We start from the raw sequence: 16063 nt of genomic DNA on the forward strand, positions 1-16063 counted from the left end.
GGTTTTGTTCATGAATTTTACGATTTTCATAGACTAGGGTCTTACCCAATTGTTACTCTAAGCTTATATTCAATCCCCCATGATATAATTTTCACTCATAAGCATATTTTAGTGATTATTTATAATTTATTACGCCCATATCATATCACTCATGCTATTCCCATGTCCATGCATGATTTACATGATATTACTCCAAATTTAAAGCATATGATCAAGCTATGAATGATGTATCCATTTTTTAGACTTCTCAATCCTCAAGCTTAATTTCCCTTCAAGTTTTGGGTTTTAGGTCAAATATAAATTTTTCCTAATTTCTTCAGCTTATTTTGTAATTAAACCATTAATACATATTTTCCTATAAGAATAACAACTTCCCATGTCCAAGAATCATGAATTTCCATATTATGATCAGTTGTTGAATTTTTGGGCTTTATTCATGAAATTCCTATCACTGATCAGCTTTTAATGTTATCATGTTCAGTTGCATTAGTCAAAGCTGGTGGATTATGAACACCTGATACCTAGGAAATTCATGCATACATCCGTTTACATTTTATGAGCAATTTCGGCCATGTTTATGTTGGTATATTCAGAATATTATCATGTTAAGCATACATCAGTTATCAGATCATGTTAAGCATATTCTAGTTATCTGTGTTATTTTAGTTGGGAGTAGTACTTAACACCGAGCAAATGCAGGGATGAAGATTCACCTGCCAGTTGAGGACTGATACCTTTAGTAGAAGTCCCTAAGTCTAGAACTGCGGCGCCATCATAGGTTATAAGAGGTTACCCATCAGTTAAATACTAATACCCTTGCCTTTTGGGAAATCAGTTTAGTGGATCCACGCTAGCTAGCGTTGGTACCCTTGGCAAAGTACTAGATCCTTGACAACTGGGGTTATAGGTTGGATCTTGATTTGCTTAAATTAGGGAATGTCGATTATTGTTAGCTCCTGCAGTCCTCACTTTATGTTTCAGTTCCAGATTATGCATGACCTTGTAATCAATTTATTCAGCACAGTATCCATTAGTTACAAGTTTATTTACTTAGTCATTAATTAGTTCACATCCTATATTTCAGACCCAGTGTTCATACATGACCCTTACTTTAACTTTACCTTCTTTTATACTAAAAAAATTTTAGACTATCATAGCTTTTATGTACAGCTATGATTTAAATGCATATTTCTGCAAATGGTTTACGTCCTCAGTTTCGAACCATGTTTTAAGTATTTCCTTGACTTGTGCATATCTCACATAGTTAGTACATTTAGAAGTACTGATCGCATGCCTCTTATGCTTACATTTTTCATGTGTTGTAGATTCAAGTGCGTACTCTCAGGATCATAGTCAAGAAGATCACAACATTCAACAAGCAAGTGATAAGTCTTCTTATTTTGTGGCCTCAAGTCAGTTGTAGTTCTTGTATTTTATTTTATTATTCATATGTATTGATTAGGTATAGTTGGGGGTCATTTCACGACTACCTATAGTCAGTATTAGTAGAGGCTTCATAGATGGTCAGTCGGAGTCATTATATGTAATTTAAGTTCCTCTCTATTTCAGAATACAGTGTTGTAAACTTTGAGTAGTAATGAATTGAAAAATCTTATCTCATGATTATGCTTCTGTTCGGTCTATTTATCATTTATATATATTTTTAAATCATTTTGTAATGCATTATGAAAGTACCATGGGTTATCTTGGGATCACTTGTGGGTCTAAGCACTGTGTTATGACTAGGGGTGGTGTCAGATTGTGACAATGCTCAAAGTAGGGAAAAAAAGTCTGCAGATCGTAAAGTAAGAGACATGGAATTCAAGTTGGTGAGAAATTTTTGCTTAAGGTGTCTCTCATGAAGGGAGTCATGAGGTTTGTTAATAAGGGAAAGCTTAGCCCAAAGTTATATCAATCCCGTCAAGGTTCTTGAAGATGTAGGTCCGACTGAATACAAATTAGCTCTACCGCTAGGGTTTTGAGGAGTCCTTCCGGTATTTCATATCTCAATGTTAAAAAGGTAACACGGATGAATACTACATCATTAAGTGGGATTCAGTGCTTCTTGATAAGGATTTGGCTTACGATAAGTAATCTTTAGCAATTCGAGATTGGGATGTTAAAAAACTAAGGATCAAGAAAATTTTTTCGGTTAAGGTTCAATGGAAGTATCCTTCGATTAAAGAATCCACTTGGTAAAGCGATAATGACATATGGGACAAGTACCCTCAATTTTTTGAGGATTTAGGTACTCTCTTCTCTCCTCATTCTAGTCTACATTTGTATTTGATCATCTGAGGAGGAATGATGGGTAAATTGTTATCTATTGTAACAACCATTTCGATCATAATGTATGAACCTTCAACTAAAAGTGCTATGTTAAAATTCTTCCTAGTTTTGGAATTATAAATTTTAACCTAGGCTAGTTTCAAGTGAAATCAGAGTGAGGTATAGTCTAGGAAAATTCAGGAATGATTTGGATGGTTTATTGGAATTTGACATGAATTATAAATAATTAAGTCGATAAATATCCCATAGGAACTTACGAAATCAAATTTGGGTGAGTAGAACTCCCAGATTGATATTAGAATAAGATAAGATGTGTGTTGTTTGGTGTAGTCAATGTAAATGATTTTATGGATGCAATATGATTTTTGTCATATCTTATTTGTAAACTATGGAATTTTTAGTATTTAGAACATTCTCATGGGCTTTTGGTGAAAGAATATTGGTAGACACTTGTGTATGGGGTTTAGGGCATGGACAAAAATTGTCCCTTGAAGGTCAATGGCTAAAGAGTGTTGTATTACCCCTAACATGATGTATGAGGGTCAGGTAAGTTTGACAGTTTCATGAGTGAACTATGGAAATATGTTTATATGCTAGATAAAATATTCTGACTTGTCATGACTGAATTTGATTGGTGATAATATGTTGATTTTCCAGTTTTGATCCCTAATTGCTTATTTGTTGCTTGTTATGCTAAGTGTGATAATTGAGAGTTCATTAACTTTTTGTACTATAATTTGGTTATGTGTTCATATTCTCATCTTGGATGGGCCAAATGATCCTACTAATATAGTGTTGTTTTCTGTTATGCTGATATTCCTCCTACTCTTAATTTTATGAGTGCAACTCATATTTAAACAACTCCTACGAGACTTCACTTATGATCCTAGTGGTTAACTTCAGATTTCAAGGTGAGCAGCATATTCAGGCTACCATGGAATCTCCCCTTATCAGCATAGTTCCTTATTTTTTAACTTATATTTTTGATTCTACTTTTTCGGTTGCATCCCCTTCTTGACATTCTTTAGTAGTTTTTGTACAGATGACTTTTGACTCCTAGGGAATGTTTATTTTCTTAAGTAAAATGTCCCGCCTTTGATTGTACTCATTTTTTGGTTTTAGCCTTGATTTTGGATTAGTTCTTGATATTGTAAGTATTTCTTATGAGATGGTGCTTTAGGATAGATAGTTCTCCCACTGCATGAGTAGTATGGATCCACTCATGATAGGTTTGGGTTGTGACAGTTTCGGGCTCAATGGCAACGTCAGAGTTTTGAAAGAGTTCTTTTGCTACAAATTAGCCTCTGGAACCCTTAAAAGCTTATTTTAACTAGTTTTTGATTAAGGCGCGCAAACTAGAGGTTCCAAACCTGAGCCAACCTTATTACCAATCCAAAATCAACATTTTAGATCTAATGGAGCTATCCAAATTACCATCCAACACCCAAGACACAAAATGTTGACTGAAGTCAAACTAAAGGCTTTTAAAGCCTGTAATAGTCTCAAACTTACCCATGTCTTTTCCGAATACATTGATCACCATGTCAATTATCTCCACACCTTATAATCAGCATGTAACAACTATGGGGAAGGGGAAAATCGCTAAAACACATAAAAAGATAAAATTCACACTTCAGGTTGTTACACTAGTGATGTCCAATAGGGGACACACCAGAGTTTGTGTACCAGTCCAATGTGGTACTAGATATATAATTGTAATAATATTGTACTGATGTAATGCCCAATCAATAATAATAACATTGTCTCGATGTGGTATTCAATCCATGAAATATAATATCAATTTGCTAGCCTATTTTAATTATCTCTTAGGAGAATCTCACAAGTGCACATAATGTTACAAGTATACCTCTTAAAACATATCTCAAGTTCAACAATCAACAACTTATTCATTCAATCATTGTCTAATCAACAATCAATTAATTACAAGTATATCTGAAGACCAAACTACATGTCATTTAATTTAGAAGTATACAAGCAACTTAATTAAGTCTAACTCCAATCAAACCATAATGTATCTCAACCAAGCTAATTCACAAGAGCCTTGCCCTTCCTCAACCCTTCGGAATACTTAAAGTCTAAAACAATATCGATGCAAGAGTAATTAACCATTTTCCCTTCAGTTTCAGGACTTGGGGGATTCAAATCCACTAGTTAAAACCCTTTTTATAGCTTATAGCTTTAACTAAGGTGTTTTCGACCATCAAATTTCCATAAATTCCTATAATTTATTTTCAAGAGCAATAATTCTATGCTAGGATGTGTTATCTAACACCCTAGAAGAAATTCCAAATGATTTTACATATACAAATAGGCTTTTCCCCATAGTTTCATGAACTTAGAATTTTTTAACCCACAATTTCATCCTAATAATTTCCCTAATGATTCTAGGGTAATGGAATATTACAATGACAAAATATGGATGGAAATCACTTACCTCAACAAGTCACCCTATCCCTATAGGAAATCACCTTTAAACTCTTTGAGTTTATGAAATAAAATGTAGAGAAAAATTGACTTAAGTCATTTAATTTTAGTATTGTCTACTACAGCAACAACTTACTCACTATAGCAACTTATTTGGTAGAAAAAATCCTAGCTCTATAGTGAGACTTAAATAGAAACTCGGGGATAAAATGAATCATCCCCCATTTTACAACATAATTGTTAACTTAGGAAATCACAAGGTTATTCCACTACGAAACCTCCATAACCTGAGTTCTGTGAATCCAATTAGTGTCCCAAAACTTCCGATGGGAAACTAAACCACTTGACTATTCCCTAATGAATAAAACACCATTAAGCACCACATCATGAATCATAATTCACCAATAAGGCACACAACACCCAATTTTCATCGAAGACCATCCTACTTGAGATTTTATCAACTCTCTTACTAGCGGAAATTCTAAAAAGGTACTTATTCCCTAAATAATTCTATAAGAATGGAATGACTTACTACATCATATACCAATTAAATAGTATTTCATCCCATATGGACAAGAAATAAAAACTATAAGGCTCAAACTACACCTCTCTTACGAGAATGTAAGCGATCATTGGCAATATATAACCCAACTAGGTTGGGGCCGAATCCCACAGGGAATATGGTGTGAATCTGAGTTATCTGTGGGTTAATCAACTGATAGTTAGTAGTTTCCTTTGAATGGGGGTTTTGGAAAGCTAGAAAATAATTACTTCTCAATTCAGTGTTTAAAATCAATATGATAAGGAAAACCAAAGTTATGTTCACTATGGGTGCTGGGATGATAGGCGCTAGTAATAGTTCAAGATTCTTGTGGTAGGTAGGAACAACAGACTATCCTTGTCGAAGTTATGTCTAAATGTTTCTCAACATATTTATACATTTAACAACCTAGAACTCTGCAACTTAGGGAATTCATATTTCATAACAGGATATTATCTCAAGTTAATTAATCTTGATACAACATTAATTATTAAATGGAAGATTAATGCTTCCAAGTCCATGTTGGTACTTCACTTATTACTAGGGTTGATTTCTTATCTCAATCAAATCAACAGTAAGCAAGGCCTATTATTTGAAACCAATAGTCAGCATGTAAAATAATGGAATTAACAAGAAGTTCCTACCACCGTTAGAATCTTGACACTTAGTTACGTTATAAATTCAAACTCATAGATCCTACAACACGGGTTAAAGGAATTTAGCTACTCATAATAAAATAAGCAAGACAACAAGTTGACTTCATAATTAGATAGATGATCTTAAAGCAAGATGAATAGCAACAAGTATTTCTCATATTTGATCTAGTAAAAAATCCCAAAAACAATGGTAATAATCTCTCCAAAAATAATTGTCTTGTTAAAGTCAGAAAACTAGAGAGAAAAATGTTCAAAATGTCAGTTCCAAGATGATTAGAAAACCCTAACATATGCTCTAAATATTTCAGCCTAATTATGGAAATAAAACATAGATCACAGTATTTTCTTGGATAGGCGACGACGTGTGTGACGGCTTATCAGGAGTTTGACGGCTTATCAGGAGTTTGACGGCTTATTAGGAATGTTGTCAGCTCCTCTTCACTTTTGATAATCTCTGCCTTGGGCTAACGATATGGCTTGATGGCATATCAGACATGTGACAACTTGTCAGAAATGTCGTCACTTCTTCACTTCAAACTCCATTCCCTGCCTAAACCTAACGATGAGCTTGAAGGCTTATCTCACTTTTGACGGCCAATCATAAATGTCGTCACTGATTCCAACTGAAGTTCATTCTCTATCTAAGCCTAACGGAAACTTTGATAACTTATCACAAGGTTGACGACTTATTAGACAAGTCGTCAGCTATACTTTCTCCTCTACTTGCTTAGAAATCAACTCTTTTACTCCCATTATCTTTGATTCTCTTGCATCTCAACTTTTACTACAATATCAAAGAGAAAACAATCAAAAATGACAAAATTTTCTGAAGACTTTGCAATTATTCTCAGTTAAAAGCCTCAAATATGTTAGCATCTGCTCACACATCAACACCCTCAACTTAAAACAATTGCTTGTCCTCAAGAAACTAAAACACAACCAAGAGGATACAAAGTACATTCGGCAGTCAACCATCCATATTATCTCAAAACATCTTCACCATCTCCAAGGTCAATCAATTTAAAAACAACTGTGTATATTATTGAAGAACAACAATGCGACACATAGCAATCAAGATATGGCATCAGTTCAGCAACAACCACCATGCATGTACCAAGATTACACTATCCAAACAAGTTAGCAACTAGCAACGCAACCAGGGTTCCCTCACTACAAAGAAGTCTCACTTCACTTATATCAGACATCAAATATGTAACCATGGGGACAACCAAAAGACACTCACTCTCAGAATGAAGTTCCAATTAATGTATGCCAAATACCATAGGCTTGCCCATATTTTCATTACCAAGATTTTTAGACAGGTCATCTAAGATCACTATAGGTCTTCTCTTTGGATTGTAATGTAGGCTAGGGACTGGTATGATACTCGATGATATTTAAAGTAACTAATCCTTCTTCACACTACACTAGCATCTAGGGTTTCACTCATTAACCTTTTTCTATTCTTCTCTTTTCTTGATCATACATATTCATGATGGGTGCGGTCTTTTCTACAAGCACTTCTTCTTTTTCACAACTTTTCTTTTCTTGTTCTTTTCCACCGTACCTAGCTTTTTATTCTTTTCTTTTATTCTACCTTTCTTCATACTCATTTTAGATCACTCACCTTTATGATATCCACCCTCAACTTAGGCCATTTGCCTAAGTCAAAGTGCACAGTGTCCAAGGAGGACCAGGGCTAAAATAGGTTCATTATGATATAAATGGGATGGTGATAGGTATCATAAAAAGAAATAGGCTATTCAGGCTCAAAATAGGGATCAAGGGATATTATGCATACAGGGAAGGTTATTTAGGCTAAAGTGGGCTAATATCAACATGTCCTATGATCCTTTTCTAATCCCTATCCTTCAACCTAGGTAAGACTAACCGGGCAAGTTCTGGATTAAACATACAAAGGAGACTAAGTAAAATCTCACATGCACATGGCACATAAGTATATCACAAGTTACTACTTATCCAGTTCAAGCAATTGTTTAGCAATGGTTATCAAGTCACCAGAACTAATACCATACAAAGATGCACAGTGGTCACAATTAGATATAAATCACACAGTTAAATAATTAGACTATTTGAGAGGTGTTCACAAAATAATAAAACCATGTTAACTGCCCCAGCTACTTGTATTTCTTCTAGTCAACTACAAAATATTACAACAACAACTCACTATACACCCTTAACTTAAAATCTAAGAAAAACTAAACTAAGGTTTAGGGTATACCTAGAGTAGATCAAGCATGGGGATCATGGGTCCCTGAACCTGCTGCTGCATCCTCAGCTGCCTTATCATCATCGAGAATCCCCCCCCCCCCCCCCCCCGTTCTGACACATCTAGCCTAGCAGCTGTTCGAGGCCTACTAGTTAAGGCACCTACGACTCTCACTCATAGGGCCTCCTCCCATTTTTTATTGTCATCTAGTGGCTTGATCATTGCCTTCCTCGTATCCTCTTTTTTAGCCTTCTTTCTCTCTTTCTTATCTATTTTTTTTTCTTCATCACTATAAGGTCTTTCTCTTTTATCCTTACCTTTCTTATCACCCTTCTTCTTCTTTTACTTTATTGGTTCCTCTGTGAGATCAAGCAATGGGATTTCACCCTCAGACTCATCAACGGTCGGCTTTGCCGACACCATAAGTTAGTGTTTCTGTAATACCCCAATATCCGCCTTTACCTTGTCCAGGGCTTCTCTAAACTGTGCAAGGTATGATCCTGATATTTCTCTTAACCAAATATTAAAATGGTTTTCTAAATGATCAATCCAATTGGGCAAGGCTCGGAAGGGCTCCAGTGCGACCTTAATTCCCTTATCTACCGGAGAGGCAAATTACTTGGCAAAAAGTTATGGCTGAGCCTCGCACCACTTGTCATGTTTTGCCACTCTTCTAAAATTCATCAGTTTGAATGCAAATTCTGTAGTAGTCACAGCATCTGAAGGATTTGTTTCATTTCTAGGCACTGAATCTTCTATGCTGAGGATGTCAGTGTTATAAATTCAAAATCCTGCACTGCTACATTAGGTGTTGAGCTGGTATTTGTAACTGGTGGATCTATTACAACCCCTGCTCCTCCGTCAAGTGTCAACCTTGGCTGATTTTCATCATATCAGATAGGGTGGTGGGTCTTCTTAGAAGGCAATTTGTTTTCTATCCCTGTAACTTTAGGTACATTGACTGCCTGACATAACCTGGTAATTAGACAAGCGAAAGGATATGCTGTGTTGGGCCTTGAGACTCAAATTTTCATCTCCTTGGCAATGATCTCTCCGAAGTTCAAGTTGAGTTTAGCCACACGACTTGCGACCAGTATTGCTCTATCATCTCCAAGGATGTTATATCCCTTAGCAGGCATCAAATAGGTGTGCATTACACCCTACCAGAACCTTGCCTCTTGAGTCTGGGTGGCCTTGAAAATCCTTTCATTTAAGTTGGTCAGCCATTCAGGTTTCCCTTCAGCTATGAGGGTGGCTAACCAAGACCGTTGATTTGCACGTTACTTCAACTGAGTGTAGAATAAAGGTAAAGTAGCCTGAGGAGTAAATTTTGGGCCATGAAGAAATCTGTTGATTGTGGTTTCTGAGAGATCCACCATCACACCCCGTATTGGAACTCTATCTAACAAAGGTTGATCTACTGATCCCTCCCCTTCTTTGCACATGTTCTCCAATTGAGCCTGATAGTTTGCATAGAACTCCCAAAATAGTGTAGGGAAAAATGATCTTCCTCCTTTTGCAGTCCATCCTAAGTCATAGTCTTAGAATTTCTACTCTACTTCAGAGTATTTGCTCAACCCGGTGGTGATGATCTTCTTTTCTTCAAAGATTGGCCTTTTAATGGTCCTTCTTTTAGTTCTGAGAAGCCCACCATAGAATATTTTTTGTTCCTTGGGAATTTGCCACCTAGCACTGTCTCAAACCCCAGGGTTCTTGCATTTAAACAGAGTTCCCCAAATCAGAGATTCTTCATCATCCTGCTGCTCAGTAGTGGGGGACTCAGATGATGGTCCCTCAGATTCAAGTTGCTCAGAATCAGCATACTCTGACTCAGGCTCCCCAAACTCAAAATGCTCAAACTCAGGCTGCTCAGAAACCGTAATGTCTGGTGGTGGTGTTTCTTTAGTATCACTTTCTTCACTCTCTTCTTCCTCAACTGGTGGAGGTAGCGATGGATTTTTCAGGATTTTCTTTTTCCTTTGCTTTTTAAGCAGTGGCTCCTCCTTCTCATAATTGGATTCCTCATCGAAGAATCTCCGAGGTACACTCCCTTTTTTTACTTTCTTTGTAGATTTGGGGCTCTTTTCTTGGGTGCCATTATAAGACCAGTAGCAAAAGAAAGTACTTATTTAGCACTCATGATTATTCAACTCAAGAAGTTCAGTCATTATAATTCCACATCCCTCAAAAGAGGTTCTCAATTGTATTAGATCAAAGTTGTGATGATATAGTCTGATAAGCTATCACATTTGTGACGACTTATCAGGCGTGTCATCAGCCTTAAATAGAATAGGCTTCTTTTTTCCAATTTTTGACAACATAGTCTGATAAGCCATCACATTCTTGATAACTTATCAAATATGTCATCAGCTCAGAATACAACCTCTAGCTCAGTTTTAGTCTTCATAATCAAACCATTTTCTTCTTAGAATCACATGGAGTTGTGTTCTTGAGCTAAGCCCTAGGTTTTCCCGCACAATGCAACATTATTAACCCTAGATTCCATTTTTCACACAATGGCAAGTTAAACTTGCCTCAATCCCTTTGAAACTAAGATTTACATTAGTTGCATCACTTGCCAAATAAAGAGGAGAGTTGAGTTATGAGCATACCTGATAGGCGACTTCACTTGGTTACTCGAATGGGAGTAAGTAGTAGATGAAAGAAGAGTTCTTTATCTTGATTTCAAACCCACACTCACAAGAAAGGAATATATATATATATATATGTATGTATTTTGTTTTACTTGGGAAATAATTTTGAAAAAAGTAAGTAAATAAACTATGGAAGGAAATTAAACTTAAAGGAAAGAAAAGGGATACGCGGGAAGGTGGAAAGGTTTGACTGTGGGCCGGGTTGTATTTTCAGTAATTAGGCCCAAAACTGCCTGACGACTTATCAGATGCGTGATAAGTCATTGTGAATATCGTCAATCTTAGGAAGAGTGTTGCATTCGTTTGGATTTTTTGATGACATATCTAACGGCTTATCACAATTGTGATAGCGCATCACATATGTCGTCAGGGCCATTTTGATAACTTCCTCAATTTTTACCTATACCCCTGCATACCTATTCAGTTCAATATTCTTCCTATCTAAATAAATTAAAACAACTTGCGTTTAAAACATAAAAATTTTTAGTTGCCTCCCAATAGCGCTTGATTTAATATCGCGGCACGACTAGGTTATCTTGACTACTCACACTTCGTCAAGACACCATGCTGCTACCTCTTTCCCATCTTCATAAAAAAATATCCACGATTGAAAAGGCACTCATCTCTTTTTGTTGTGTCATGGATAAGTACATTTCAAAACTTATTTCTTTGTCATTAAACCTACACTTTAGCTCATTCAGCTCTATGTCAAATACCACTCTCCCAGTTGCAAGGAATGGTCCACCCAAAATGATGGGTACTTCAAAGTACACCTCACAATCTAGGACTACAAAATCAGCAGGAAGTACAAAGTTGGCCATGTTTACCAATATATTATGTAATATTCCTGCTATCCGCTTTACAGACCTATCGGCCATCACCAACTGCATGTTTGTCGGGGTAGGAACCCCCAAACCTAGCTTTTTATACACGAATAGCGACATTAAATTTATGCTCGCCCCTAGATCACATAGGGCCTTAGCAAAAGTGAGAGACCCGATTATACATTGAATAGTGAAACTCCAGGGCCGGCCTTCTTCTGCACTAAGGATTGTGTAGCAATGGCACTACAATGGAGATTATCCACTGGCTCATAGCTTACTGCCCTTGTCTTTGTTACCAGATCCTTCATAAATTTAGCATATCCTGGGATTTGTTCAAGTGCCTCTACCAGAGGCACATTTATTGTTAACTGCTTCAATATCGCCATGAATTTACTAAATTTTTTGTCCTCAACCTTCTTCTTCAATCTTTTATGAAAGGGAGGAGGTGGTCTTGGGAGAGTTTTCACCAGTACTTCCTTTTCCTTTTCTTTCCCTTTTTTCGGAGCATCATTAGAACCATCCATCTTCCCAGTCTCCATTAGATATTCTTCTTCGGGTTCATCATCTACTTCAATCATATCTTTAACTCCATATTTGCCCACGGAAGGGCCAGGTAATATCTTTCCACTTCTAGTGGTAATCGTCATACATGACCCATCATTTCATAAATTCTGAACCATATCACTAGGTAACGTTCCACTCTTCTCTGGTTCAGTGCTATGGAGAGTTGACTCATTTACTATTCCAACTATTTGATCGAAGTAGAGTACGAGTTTACCAGCTGACTAATAGATGACAGATCGGTCTTCATGGTAGTCACCCCTAGTTGGTAGCCTCCACTCCCTTTAATAATTTAGCCATCATGTCCTCTATGGACATCTTTACAAAATTTGTTGTAGCAGCCTCTCGATTTCCAGGAGGGACATATAACCCGCTCCTATCATTATTGTTCCTCCAATTTCCTTTCTCCTGGTTCTTATATCCAGCCTTATCATAATAAGTACGACCTTGATTTCCTTGGCTATAGTCTCGGAAACCCCCTAATTATTTACATAGTTCACCTTTTCTTCTGAGTCAAACTCCATTTTTCCCTGCGATCCCACAGCCTTCACTTTCTCAGTTTTACCTGATAGTAAATATTTGGATAGGAAGTCCATCTACATTTTTAGGTGATCCATGTCTTAATCATGCTCCTCATCTCTTCTGCATTGTTCCATAGTCATACCCATGGAAATAGTTAGGCTTGCTACCATAGAGTCTTTGGTATGCCATGCCCAACTTTGTTTGGTCATTCTCTCTAGCATTGTTGAAGCCTCTGAGAATGTAATATCAATAAATGAAACACCACCAGCATTATCTGCAATTGTTTTTGTCACAAAGTTAAGAGCCCTGTACAAAGTCTTTATCAAGTGTATGCCTGTCATATTGTAGTTCGGATACTGCGTCAGCTTTTTTTCGAATCTCTCTCAAGTTTCATGCAAGGCTTTAGTTGGGAGCTGTCTGAAGTTACTGATCCCATCCCTCAACTATACCCTCCTGGAAGGTGGAAAGAACTTTTCTAGGAAAGCTCCTTTTAACTGCCTCCAGTTGGTTATAGAATTGGGTGTTTGCTCATTAAGACACAATGTTGCCTCCTCATATAGAGACAACAGAAATAATCTCAAACGGATAGCATTCTGACCCACTCCTGGGTTATAAAAAGATTTACAGATGGTGATAAAGTTCACTACATGCAAGTTCGGATCATCCCCTGGAAGGCCACCAAACAAGCCCTTCAGATTAAGGAGTTGGATCATAGTACTAATAATGTTGAATTTCACTCCAGGTGCTAACGGTGGAGGAATAATTTCACCCGTTGCACCTTCTCCATCCATTCCATAATCATTATCATTGAGGTCATATTGGACCGGCTGGTGATCTTGCCTTCTTCGTAACGGACGATTCCTGTTAGCATTATGCTATACTGGTGCAGCTATTTGCTCTGCACGCCTTGGCTTACCAAGGATTAGCAACTCCTCGTCTCCCAAATCTTCTTCCTCTAGATTTGGATGCCATACTTTTTGACCGTCATTTTGCACATTCACCTGAGCTCTAGCTAAGGCTGCTAACCTGTCAGCCACCTGCTAGTCTATCATTCTGCCGACTAGTTGCGGTTTCAGATTAAATGGTAATAATGGTTCTCCAGAACTTCTGGTTCTAGGCATACACCAAAAAGCTCCTACAGCAAACAAATACAATAAATAAACATAAAACTAGGAAACTTGACTAACAGTCAATTAGCGCACACAAATTTCAATTTACAATCGTACTCCCTGGCAACGATGCCATTTTTTATAACGCTCAAACTACATCTCTCTTACGAGAATGTAAGCAATCATTGTCAATATATAACCCAACAAGGTTGGGGTCGAATCCCATTGGAAATATAGTGTGAATCTGAGTTATCTATGGGTTAATCAACTGATAGTTAGTAGTTTCCTATGAATGGGGGTTTTTGGAAAGGTAGTAAATAATTATTTCTCAATTCAGTGTTTGAAATCAATATGATAAGAAAAACCAAAGTTATGTTCACTATGGGTATTGGGATTTGACAGACTCTAGTAATGGTTCAAGATTCTTGTGGTAGGTAGGAATAGCATATTATCCTTGTCGAAGTTATGTCTAAATATTTCTCAACCTATTTAGACATTTAACCACCTAATTCTCTCAAACTTAGGAAATTTATCTTTCACAATAGGATGTTATCTTAAGTTAACTAATCTTGTTACAGCATTAATTATTAAATGAAAGTTTAATGCTTCCAAGTCCCTGTTGATACTTCCTTTCTTACTAAGGTTGATTTCTTATCTCAAGAAAATCAACAGTAAGTGGGGCCTATTTTTTGCAACCAATAGTCAGCATGTAAAATAATGCAATTAAAAAGAAGTTCCTACCACTGTTAGAATCTTAAACACTTAGTTACGTTACAAATCCAAACCCATAGATCCCACAACTCAGGTTAAGGGAATTTAGCTACTCATAATAAAATAAGAAAGACAATAAGTTGACTTCATACTTAGATAGATGATCTTATAGCAAGATGAATAGCAACAAGTGTTTCTCAGATTTGATCCAGTAGAAAATCCCAAAAACAATGGTAACAATCTCTTCAAAAATAATTGTCTTGTTAAAGTTAGAAAACTAGAGAGAGAAATGCTCACAACGTCAGTTCCAAGATGATTATAAAACCCTAACATATGCATTAAATACTTCAGCCTAATTATGGAAACAAAATCATAGATCACAGTATTTTCTTGGACAGGCGCCGATGTGTGTGACAGCTTATCAGGAGTCTGATGGCTTATCAGGAATGTCTTTAGCTCTTCTTTACTTTTGATAATCTCTGCCTTGGGCTGACAATGAGGCTTGACAGCTTATCATACATATGACGACATATCAGAGATGCCGTCACTTCTTTACTTCAAACTCCATTCCCTGCCTAAACCTAACGATGAGACTGACAGCTTATCACACTTCTGATGGCCTATCACAGATGCCATCACTAATTCCAGTTGAAGTCCATTGTCTGTCTAAGCCTGACGGCAACTCTGATAGCTTATCTCAAGGTTGACGACTTATCAGACAAGTCTTCAGCTATACTTTCTTTTATAATTCCTCAGAAATCAACTCTTTTACTCTCATTATCGTTGATTCTCTTGCATCTCAAATTTTACTTCAATATCAAAGAGAAAACAATCAAAAACGACAAAAGTTGCTTAAGACTTTGTAATTATTCTCAGTTAAAAGCCTTAAATGTGTTAGCATCTACTAACACATCAAAAAACAAGAGAAAAAGAATTTGCCTAACTTAGTAAAAAATTAGGGATACTTGTTGTGCATGTCTACTTTAGTTTCCCAAGTGGCCTCCTCAATAGGACAATGCTTTTAATGGGCCTTCACAAATGCAATTTTCTTTGATCGCAACTTGTGGACTTTCTATCAAGGATAGCCATAGGTTATTCTTAATAAGAGAGGTTTTCATCCAATAAAATAGAATCCAAGGGAATGATGTAATTCCTATCACCATCGTACTTGTTTAACATAAAAACATGAAATATGACATAAGTAATTGGCCCCATACACTTTTGAATCTTAGACAATACAATATACCTTGGACTGAGTCTACCTCTCTTACAAAATCTCATGATACCAGTCATAGATGAAACCTTGAGCAAAACTTACTCATATATCATGAGAGACATATCTCTCACTATAATACCCGTAAAAGAATTAGCTCATTTCAACTCTCAGTTCCATGTTAAAGGGGTCCAAAAACTTGAAAATTTGGCTAAATATTGGGGGCTTAGTCATTTCCAAGAGCCCTGAATTTCGATGATTTTATTTTTGGTCTTTCAACCTCGAAACTTTGATTTTTGAGTTGATTC

This window comes from Capsicum annuum, chromosome 8 (genome assembly GCF_002878395.1).
Source record: "Capsicum annuum cultivar UCD-10X-F1 chromosome 8, UCD10Xv1.1, whole genome shotgun sequence".
Taxonomy (NCBI): Eukaryota; Viridiplantae; Streptophyta; class Magnoliopsida; order Solanales; family Solanaceae; genus Capsicum; species Capsicum annuum.